The sequence below is a fragment of the Ostrinia furnacalis genome, unplaced genomic scaffold, assembly GCF_004193835.3.
Source record: "Ostrinia furnacalis isolate ACB-3 unplaced genomic scaffold, ASM419383v2 OfSCF1913, whole genome shotgun sequence".
NCBI lineage: Eukaryota > Metazoa > Arthropoda > Insecta > Lepidoptera > Crambidae > Ostrinia > Ostrinia furnacalis.
In genome coordinates this window covers 463935-476225 of record NW_021132152.1, presented here as the reverse complement: position 1 = coordinate 476225, position 12291 = coordinate 463935, and the positions used below count along the sequence as shown (strand labels likewise).

Here is a 12291-nt window from a genome sequence, read left to right as displayed (position 1 = left end):
AGCGAGCTTCAAACCGTAACCGCTCGGAAAATCGGAAAACAAGCGGAATGTGTGGCTAAGTGCAATTGTGGAACTGTACATCGCAATTTACTGACAAATTTTCTGAATTTTGTTGGTGCCATCCTCTAAGGCCCAGAACAGACGGTGAAACGCAACTGCAACGAAACTGCAACTGCTAGTTACTTTTGAGTTGCATCTAAGTTTCTGCCATAGCGTCCGTTGAGAGACCACACATGACGCGACCAGTTTGAAACTTTCAGTTTCAGTTTCATTCATAAGAATCATCAGAAAGTTGGAGTTTCGTTTCACCGTCTGTTCTGGGCCTAACGCACGGCAAAATTCACGTTGCATTCGTCGCATGCGATTGTGAACGCAGCGATATGGATCGAGTTTCCGAACGCGCACACAACGCGTAATTGGGGTTCGCGTTTTTTAAAGACTGAGTACCTTTTTTATTATTTATGCAATACCAATCGTTCCTTAAATACTGGCATTCTACTGTGCTGGATGGTTTTGGAAAAAGCATAATTATCTGTTTTCCGTTACACTTTCAACCCTAGACTACCCTATCTATTTCCACTTTTAATAAATTTTCAGGAATTCTGATAAATGAAAATAACTCAATACTTAGTTGGTGAACAATTAGGGTTTTCATCGTTTCTTGTATTACAAACATTGATCCATATAATTTCTACATAAAACCAAAACTTACTTATATCTTTATCACATGATTTAATACCGCTGACTTACGAGTTTATCTACACTGTAAATAATAAAACTACGTAAATACATATTCTTTGTCGCGCTGATTGAAGTTTTATTAGTTTACAGTATGATAAATTGCAAATTTTTTATCTGATAACTAATAATAGAAAGGGTTATTATTTACATTCACCGGCACAACTAACTTATATTTTTGGTTTTAAAATATCCCTTGTACCTTGTACTTCTACTGCACAACGCAAATGGTACCAATTACAATTCTTAGCATGATTTGCTGTCCATACACATACCAAATTACACTGAAGTATATTGTATGACAAGGTGAACAGACGACCATTATAAAGGTAGCAAGGAGCTGGGTGCAGGCCGCTACCAACCGGTCAATCTGGAAATAATTGGGAAAATTGTATGTTCAGCAGTGGTCATCCTGTAGCTGAAATGATGATGACGATTATGATGAATTAAATGAAATAAAATTAATTAACTTTTTATTTTACTACGCAAGGCAGAAGAGACAATAACTATACAGCTTCTAAAAATAAAATTAAACACGTGAACTTTCCTATGACTCTATAACGATGTTGAAAAGCTTATTAATGGTAAATCTATAACGTTGTCAAGCTGGCAACCCATTAACGTGCTCCTTTGTGTATGACGCGGTTCCTGTTACAGAAACATAATCCCGACAAACTAGAATGGCAACACAACAAAGACTATGAAGCACAAAAGGCTTGAAATAGTTTGGTATCTCTTACGCTTAAGTCAGTTTATTAATTAAAAACTAAAATTTTTATGCACTATCGAATTTTCAATGCATACTGGCAACTAACTGTGGTTACAGCCACTAGTAATAAGTGAGTAAGTAATAATAATAAGTGAGTTTTGTAGTGAATTCAATCATTTTCTTCCTCTAATTCCCTTCTTTCCCTCAACTACTGTGTGTGTTACCTGTCTGTTTTAATGCTGTTTTGTTTTATTTTCCGAATTGGAATAATAATTATCACTATAAGCCTAGGCGCAGACCACAGACTTTTCGTCGGCCGATAGTTGGGCCCGATTCTAATTTGTATGGAGAATCGGCCGATCCAATGTGTGCAATTTCATACATCTCCATACTAATTAACAGCCCGACTCAACTACCGGCTAATTACTTATTCTGTGCTACCGGTCAGCTCAAAGTCGGTGGTCTGCGCTAGGCTAAAAATATCGATTTGTTTCACTTTTTAAACTAGGAGTAAAAATGTAGCTTGTTCAAATATTGTCATGAGACTTTTTTTTTCCACATTCTATTTTAGTATAAAGTTCACTGACGCAAGCAATAATAGGCTTAAAGTGACGGGCCTTTTCACTCCCCTCTGCATATGTCCAGTAACGGGATATCGTCAGATTCAATAATAGGGCAGTGCAGTGATAAACCAAATCAGGCTCTAGATGTGTTAGGGGCCTTAATTGGATGCGTTGCTCGCCACGTCAGGATATGTAGACACGCATTATTCTGTTTGCAAGGAGTTAAGCTGAGTTAGTTTAGGATCTACAGCTTGACCGCCAATAAAAACCCAACCAGTGAAGGTCAAGCTTGTACCGGGGGAAAGTTAAAGTGTCATTGAATCCACAATGTTATAAATCAGAGGAACATAGGAAGGGTTTGAACTTTTGAAGTTAACGTTCGTCTCCAGTGCAAAGCGGATGACAAGTGTGCCAAAACAAAAGTTAAGTAACCTTTTCTTAAAGCTAAGTCAGTTTGCACATAGCTGAAGCAGTTTTCCAGAGTTGTGTGCAGACTGCCTCTCCAAACGCTTCTTCTCAGCACTTGGCCATATTACTGTCCCCAAGCATTGGTAGGATTCATCATCATCATCATTTCAGCAACAGAACGTCCACTGCTGAACATAGGCCTCCCGCAATGATTTTCATAATGCCAAAACCGGTTGGCAGCGGCCTGCATCCAATGTTTCTCCGGTCCATCTTGTGGGTAAACGTCCTACGCTGCACTTTCAGGGTACGTAGCCTCTACTCCAGAACCATGCTGCTCATAACAATGTGGTAGAGTTGGGACGTGTAAAAGTACTCTTTGAGAGCCTACTGACAAAAATCAATAAGTTTTAAGGAAACTAAACTAACTTATTTTATTTAGCTCTTGGCCTGCAACTGGTTTTATCGTCGTTATTCAAGGATAGTATTCACTAACAGGTATATATCTATTTTAAAGTCTGTAAACCTTTGAAAAAGAGGCACACAATAGTGACCGTGTTTCTTGCGCTGCTTCTTCTCAGCACTGGCCCATTTATTGTCCTGAAGCAGTGGTAGGGTTAATACTGGGACGTGTAAAAGTGTTTTTTTAAAGCCTATTTTCAGAAATAAATTAGTTTTATGAGTTTTTATGCGAACAGTATCGGTCCAGATTCGGTCGAAGCTAAGATTAGAGCAAAGCCGGGCTTGATCAACCTATTGTCAATGTGGTTGTTTAGGCGTCCATTGCATTGGATTGATGTCTCCTAAGCTTAGCTCCTGGTGGATTAATAATGTTGCTACATACAGAGCTGTCTTCTAGATAAAGGGCTAGATGAAGTTATCAGTTTTAGTGGTTGTCTGAGGTTATCACGTGTACTTACTGATTATAATAATTATGCATGAATTACTTCAACAAAAAATAAAGTTATTGACTATTCATTCAGTCGGCCGTTTGGTGTAGTGGTTCAGAACGGACTACTATGCCGAGAGGTCCCGGGTTCGATTCCCGGCCGGGCAGAAATTGAAATGATGAATTTTAATTTCTGTGACGGGTCTGGGTGTGACTATGTATAATATTTATGTATTTAAAAAAAAAGTATATAAGTAGTATATCCGTTAAGCTAGCACCCATAACACAAGCATTAAGTTGATTACTTTGGGGCTAGCTGGCGCTGTGTGAAATTGTCCAAAGATTTATGTCCAAAGATTTATTCATCAAATGCAAATGCAAAGATCGAAAGCAAAATATTTCGCTTAGTACCTACTTACTTAATCATTACAACATACAAATAAAGTTAAGATAATAATAATCACAAAACAATGCACCATCAATTTCACGCAAACAGAACTGTGTAGGTAAATAAGTGAGTTATGTCTTAGGGACTCTCCCTATCAAAGGAAAAACCTGACTCAAATGATTATAGAAAACATGTCTTATTTTTCAAAATATTGGCAGGTACTTTCCTACCCTGGCAAGACATTCAATTAATAAACAATTTTATGAAGTCTAAAGTTTGGAACTACATGCTTGTTTCATGTTACTTAAATTATAAATTATTTCGTGACTATAATACAAAATAATCACTTATTACAAGCTTTTTTTTTAGGTAGGTATGTCCACTAAAACCTCATGCTATCAACGGGGTAGCCGTTTACCGAAGGGGTAAATTATGCTTTTTCGATGGGTGCATATAGTACACGTCCAAAATCAAACGCCATCAGCAGATTTTTTTTAGCAACAATTAAAATGAAAACTGATACTGACGTTCTTCCTCAGTTGGATTCTAAATAAAGTGATGCGTATCGACTTCACTAATCAGCAATAGGTATTCCTAGGAACGAAAGAAGAAGTCCATAGAATAGGAAATCCTGCATAAATCATAGGATTTAAGTGATGCAGCTGTGCTATTAATCAATGATTGGTCTATGTTCAGAAGTGCATGTCCTGAGGCTGAAATGATGATGAACATATAACAAGTGAACAGCAAAGTTCTTTATGAAAACTTCCTGCTGTTATCTGACAACTGTCAACAGCACGTAAACCATAACCGTCATACTCTCCGACGAACCTTAGTTTGACCTAGAAAAAAACAAGATTTAAAAATAAAACCGTAATCAAAAATTCTCAAAAACTCCACTAAATAAATCCTAGAGCATCAGAGAGGTAAACCAGCCTCAATTACACCATCCGATAAGAGCAATAAAGTGAAACAATACAGTTATCAGTTATGTCAAACTTTACGCGTCGTTTGTAGGCCGCGTGCACACTCGTGGGAAGTGTGGCACGGACACGTGACTTGCATTATTGTATTGAAAAAAGGGTTGCATTTCATTTAGTTTTTTTTTTCTCATTTTTTTCTCATGATAATGAATTTAGGATTAAGAGACAAAGGGAGATAAAAAAAAAGAAATTATGTCTTCCTAAAGATTTATATTTATTTACTCTTAATAACCTGCGTTGATTTGCGCGACACTAAATCACATGTCTTATAAAATAATAATGACATCACTTCTTAGACATTCTTGTGCTTTAAGAGACTCTGATATCACTTAATAAAATTTTCCACATTATAAATTACAATTTTCTTTCAATATTGACAAATTTACATAGACACGGACTCACTATTACCAATTTCCGCTGTCCTTTGGACCTCTTCATACCCGTACTACAATGTTTGCATTAACTAACATCCGCTATATACTTTAAGTTTGAAAAACTCATCAACAATGCAAATAATGTAACACGTGTTTCACAAATAAATATTTTGTATTTGTTTAAAAAACGTTTGTCCAGCATAAGGGCGCTTTCAAATTAGGCGTTTTGAAACGGACAAAATATTTAAAAATTCTATGACTGCTGCAATGGAATAAAAATGTCAATTACTAACAGTTAGTGTGCGGCCTTGCAAACGCGCGACAAACGTCGGACTCAAAACGTCTAATTTGAAAGAGTTACACTGATCGCACATCCATATTCGTGGCACGATTTTGCCACGCGCCGCGCATGTGTGCCGCGCCTTACTCGGCCACCACAACGTTTATGTCGCATAAACGAGCTAAGTTTACAAACGGCGCCTGCGCAGATCGCACGTTAGCACGTTAACAGCCGCGCTTCGTGACAGACACCTGACAAATGTGAAGAATCAACAAAGTTGTGTGATAACATGAAGGTGGCAAATAGTGGAATTGTTTCGAGTTAGCCGAAAGTGATTGTCACGTGAATTATTTAATTCTTTCATTTAATTTTTTAACGTAACTGGAAGTTTTCACCGGCTTGGAACTATTGTTATAAATGTAAGTACTCGTACAATACAGTAACTTTAGACATGTGCGTTAATGGCCACTCTCCTTTTATGGCCTAATCTTCATGAAGGATACTTATGCATACAATTGATATTGTTACCATAATATTGATCTCGTCTTTGTACGAGTATGTATCAAAATAACTATGACTGTACCTTTAAAGTGATGAAGTATCTTTATCCAAAATATTTTTAATACGGAGTATAAAACTTCCTGGTTGCCTAAATAAGTCTTAGACTGGGTTGCACCATCTTACTCTAACTTTGACAAACGTCAAAAATTTGTCAAACTCCATACAAAAAGCACCGGTTATTGTTATTATTACGGTTAAAAAAGGTTGTGGAACTCGGCCTTAGTTATGATACTTGACAGTTAAAACAGCTGTGTCAATTCTAAAACACTTGCATAACTGTAGATTCATTTCCTAGTCTTCGAGCAGTTTCTTTGATAACTCTTTTACAACTTCTTACATAGTTACGTGCAGTTTTTATTTTATCGCAGATTAATAAAATTTGTTAATTAAGGCAAGTACACATCAGTGCGAAACCGACTTGGCTAATTATTGAAAATTGCTCATTAAAATCAGTCATGTGGATAATAATGTAGGATGTTGACATAAATCATACCCCATTAACCGTGCAACAGTTAAATAAATAAATTGGATGTGAGGCAAAAATTCACCTCATATTTTTCACTTTAAAAACTGATTTTGTCTGTTATAAAACTTAAACTTTCTTGAGCTCTTCAAATCCTTGTACTAATAATTGGTACCTACTACATACATAGAGGAATTATTGGTTAGATTCTCTAAGACTACCTATATGCGAACTTGATCTAAATAGAAAAAAATACTCTCAAAACGTTGCGAATACTATTAGCTATCCGAAAGATATTTCATAATTATTTATTTCTAAACATGATTTTAATGGTTTTTGGAACCATTAAAATTATCTTTATTGGAACTTGTATTAGAACTGCTGTTTTTTATACATAACAATCAAACTATTTGTCTGATCATCCAATTCCATACGAACATAAAAAAGATCAATCTACATTTCATTTGCTTTGGTTAACACTAAATTGAAATGAAAGGCAATCAAAGTAGAAGCGTGTAATACTACGCTCAATCATCTAACTCTACTACTCAGCAAAAAATCAATAGATGGACTTTGACCGTTGTCTTGTAATATAAACCCTTACCTAACTCAACATTAAAGACTGTGTCGATTCAGTTGAATTTATAAGAGAGTAGATTCTGCCCGCGACCTTGCTCAAATGAAATTCCGCCTGCCAAAATGTCCTTGCTGCGCGTAGAGATCAAAATATGCTCTCAAATCTATCTACATACATAAAAGCGAAAGGTCACTCACTCACTCATCACGAAATTTCAGAAACTACAAGTTCGAGGAGTCTCAAATTTTGCGTGGGGTTTCCTTTTAGAACGTAGGTGCTCACTAAGGCGGGATTTTGCAAAATTCACCCCTGAGGGGTAAAACGGGGTCCACGCGCACGAAGTCGCGGCCGGCCGCTATTCCTATCGTAACTGTAAAATAAAATAGAATAAATAATGTAACGTTAGTGAATTCAGTCAAAGAAAGATTCTTCCAAGTTCCAACTTCAATCACATGATTTACATAAAGGTAATTTTTTCGAATCGTAAAACAAACACTAAAAGATAAAGTAAAGCTTTACTAAGGCTCAAAGATAAGATAGTAATGTTTTTAAATTAAACCTAATTTGGTTACAGGAGACTGCAGAGACACTTACGCCCGTATTCACAAACAATGCTTACTTAGGTGAAGCAGCAAATCGAACACACAGCGATGAATAGAGCTCTGTGATTGGTTCGTGTGTCACCCTGTGCGTCCACGCGCGCCGTGAGACCTCATAGTAATGTTTGTGAATACGGGCGCTAATTATTAACATAGTTTTTCGAGTGTATGTATGTGGGTATGTATGTATTATGTATGTATATTGTATATTTCTTTGGCACTGCCTACAGCCTAAACGGCTTGACCGATTTTAGCGTGAGAGGTATCGTTAGATTCGTCTTAAACGTGAGAGTGACACTGGCTATATTAAAATTGAAAAAATCAAAATGGCGGATTTTAGGCGCCGCGCCGTGTCTTAAAAAAAATTGTTTTTCTCAAAACCTATTTGAATATATTTTTTAATAAAAGATTGGACTATTTGTCCCCATTTCCTAAAAAGATCATCAACAACTTTTGGCTACAAAAGTTGTCAAGTGTGAGCTATAACACTTGCTTTTTTTACAAGGTTTACCTTCCAATTAGGCTTTGTCGTTACATGAGCCTGAATTAATAATGCTGTTGACGGATTAGGTGTTAAAGGTCATAATCCAACGCCTGCTCCTGAGCGGCTCATCGTTATCGAAATATTTTGTACCCTAATTGGGTCTCCTCCAAAGACCAAAAAAAGTGTATTAATCTATCTTTTATTAGCTGGTATTTTTCCACTTTATACTACAGAGCTGGGTATCCGTTTAGGTACATGTAACTTGTTTAATTTTTAAACCAAAATGGCAGCCACTCAGTATATGTTATTCTAGGCCAGGACTAAGTTATGTAGTGTTAAGTAGTTAGTAGTAGTGTAATGTTAAGTAAATTAATGTAGCAATGGAAGAAGTCCTTTCGCAAAAAGATCTATTATTCACAAATGTCACTACGATACAAAGCAAAATTGAGCGTGAAGTCATTGAGATAAATGTACCTACTATTATTTTAATGCGTGAAGCATGCACGGTCTGTCCATCGTTTTTCAAATTTGCTATGCATTTTATCTAAAAAAATATTATGTCACCACGACTAAACCAATTTGCTGAGCCATTATGTGTTGCTGCGAAACACATCATGACTGCATGAGTATACAGCCGGGCTAAGATATTATGAGCGCTGTGATATAATCTTATCGATGCTTTTATATGGCAAATGTATGGGTTTATCACGTAAAATTGATAAAATGCCTCAATAAAAGTTTGTTATTTGTTTCAGCTGAACTGAACTTTTCATTTAGAAACTTAATAATCAATCAGATGCTTACTTTTGATCCTTTTTATAAGTAATAATATGTCTTCTTTAATGCAAACAAACATTCTATGTCTACTTGTAACATGTCCAAATATTAAATAAACGACATCAAACGGTACGTTTAACGTTATCCAAATTCAAACAAGTGAGTTATTAAGGGGTGCATCACAGAAGCACAGTGTTTGCTTCCGTCCGGAAAAAAGTAGTGTATCGTCCGGAAAATCCGGACGTTCCGGGAATTACACGGACCGTACTATCCGGGCGTTTGCGTTTGTGCAGTTTAGGGAACTCGCAGGCGAGCGACATTATATCGGCGACTGATCTCTCTCTCTCTATCTCCGAACTCCTAATCGGAACCGTTTAAGATCAAAGTAAAAGATCGTGAATTCATTACAAGACTGAAAAAAGTTATGAGGTAATTTATTTTCATTTTCATACATTTGGAACATAGAATCTCACATTATGAAGTGTAAACGACGAGACGAGACCCGTGAATACTATATTATTTAATGTTTCCAAATTATTCAAATTTATGTATGCGAGTCATTTCTACTAGTACCTTAATATGTAAGTCTAGATATTAGCACGTCACTACCTTGTTTAATATACCACGCAATCTTGTATACCCATTCTTATGATACACCATACAAGAATGCATGGTAAATTCAGTGAACTGCTCCTGATTCGAATGTACCTACTACTACTATTTCTATTTATTTATATTAACCGGCAGACAGTGGTGACTGAGTTTGTTGCGGCGCTTCTTCTCAGCACTTGCCAAATGTTGGTCTCGAAGCGCTGGTAGGGTAAAAAGATTATGAGACATGTAGAGGCTCCTTAAGAGCATATGACGATTTGTAAGAACTATTTATTAGTCTAAACAAATAAAGAAATTTTGACTTTGACTTTGACTTTGTTTTGATATCTTCAAAATACCTGCATACTTTAAAGTGCCAAAAGTAACACTTTTTTAAACATATGAAAGGGGAGTTCAGTCGATCGATCGCAAGCAGTTGCCGATATTACTATTACTCGTCTGTGAGCTCTCACAGACGCAGTGGTGCGTCGCGCTGAGAAATGCACAATATTAGCTGGCAATAACTACTTCACTTTTCCATCGCTTTACGTAAAGGTATGCGTAAAAAAAGTAAACATGTTCATTTATGTTACTCGTACGTTTGCTTTGAGAAAGGCACTTTCAGAAAAAATTCTTGATAATAACGCGTGGTGGTCTCTGTATTTTTTAAAATATTATGTGTAGAATAGGTAGGTAGATAAAGTACTTAATAAGTAAATACGTTTGAGCTTATTTTATTAAGTATGTAACATTATTGAAAATAGAGTGTTTAATTTAATTTATCCTTTTTAAAGCAGTAGGTACCTATGCGAAGTACGCGCTACGCGATCACAAACTACTTACTTCTCGCAATGAAAGGACTCATTTTTTACAAACAGACAAAAACGGACATTATTCCACAAATCTCATTAATTTTCTTTTGTGTTGAAGTAAAATATAAATAAATGTACCTATTCTAGATTCTTGTATCGGATAATAATTTACATGAAATATTTTTGTCACAACAATGTACGAATATCTGTTGTTTTAAAATTGAATAATAATTTAGCTATGCTGAAAATACAGTTCAATGTTTGGAAACAATTGTTTTCAGGCGTTTGACGTCATAACTAAAAGTATTTCTTAACGTGAAAAATTAATAAAATTAAAAAAAAGAAATGGAATTTACTACATTATGATGAGTGCGGCTGTTCTTTGGTAACAATAACAATTTGTATGCAGGAAGGAAGACTCGTGTCAAAGCCACAATATTCATACGCCATAGTTATCAACAAGAATGATCAACGTAATATTTAAAAAATAAAATTATATCTGCAAACCTCTTAGAAAAATGAAAAAAATATCGATAGGAGCCAGGCCTCTATCCCCAAAATGGCCACTCCGGCATGCCACCATATTATTTTCGATTACGCACCGTACAATAGTTTGTGACGCCCAAAGTGGCCAAAAAGTTGACAACACAACCTTATTCCGAGGGCTATCGTTTTAGCGCTCACCAGTTGGCGCCACTGTAGAGTAAGGTCCTGTCACTTGCTAGTAGCGAAGACAGTGGCGCCAACTGGTGAGCGCTAAAGTGGTAGGAGGACTATCGCATTTGCACTCATCAAGATGGCGCAACTGTAGAGTAGGTCCTGTCAATCGCCAGGGGTGCCAACTGTTAAGTATAAAAACGATAGTCCTCATTGTAACAAAAACGTGTTGCGAACTTTTTGGCCACTTTTCGTGTCACGAACTATTTGACGCTGACTGAACCACTACTGCCGCGAAAACCTACTCGGTTTCAATCATAACAACCACTTGGGAATACACCGTGATCAAAGTTGTGAGAAGTAGCTAATAAAATGCGATGTTTCAAAATAAAAAAAGTAATAAAAATCCATGTATCGAATACCAATGAATGCGACGCAATTAAAATTCCGGTTTAAATTGAAAAATATTTTTCAGTAAACTCCAATTTTCATTTTTAACAACATTTTGAATCTGCACTGAATAAGCTTTATCGAAAATTTTCGCTGCGTTCCAATAAAAATAAAAAACACGGTTCCATGTACCGACAGGTTTTATTCGAAGTATTGCTCTGCAAACAATGGTTCATTTATTTATTTTTTGTTTCAGATACGGTGGCTGTATTTGCACAAATGTGGACCTACTCGAGTGTGGACATCCCGGGCTCTCGTATGAGCCGTACAGACAGAATAAAAATCTACTTGTCGGAGTGTGTCGTGTGTTTTTGCATAGTGTTCTTTATAATCTGTGTGGGGTTACTGTTGTACTTGTTTTTCCATCTGTACAGTACTGTGACGAGTGCGGGGAAACTCGCGGGCTCATTGGTAGCTGAGAGCTAGTGTTTACACTTTGCAGCCTAGATCCTTCTATTGATGTTAATGTGTTTAGACATGTGACAGTATTACAGCATGGAACAACAAACCAAACCAAATGGTGCCAACTTCGTGACGTGAAGCGACTGCAGTGAAGTATCTCAATAAATGTTTTATTACAATGTATTCTCATAGTTTAAGGATGCAATTTGTAAAATAGAAAATAGATAAACATCCATGATGTTATTTCGATTGCAATATTACTTTACTGGAAAATAGTTGTTTAATATTAATTAACATTACTTAGTACTTAGTTTCAATAAAATGTTAAAATATTCTCAAATATTTTGTAATAAAGATGTACTTTTAGAAGAACAATACAAAATAGACTTTTTTAAAACAGTAACCCCTTATTCACAAATATACCGTACTCTTTACACCTAATACAAGTAAATGCGTCGCCAAATGATAATTTTACAAAGTAAAAAAAAAACGTTTTCATGAAAACAGTCTTAGTTGTTCCGATTTTTATGAAAAAGGGGCTAACTGTTTATTTTACTGTTATTCCTTAAGAAAACTGTCTGTGATGTTA

General features: G+C 36.0%; 1 long non-coding RNA gene across 1 annotated transcript; it reads left to right on the top strand.

Annotated features, from left to right (window-relative positions):
- Window positions 1-5379: 5379 nt before the first annotated feature.
- LOC114354056 (uncharacterized) lies at window positions 5380-11783 on the top strand. Its single transcript, XR_003655974.1, has 2 exons — window positions 5380-5748; window positions 11497-11783. It is a non-coding gene; the product is annotated as an uncharacterized LOC114354056 (long non-coding RNA).
- The last annotated feature ends 508 nt before the right edge of the window (window positions 11784-12291 follow it).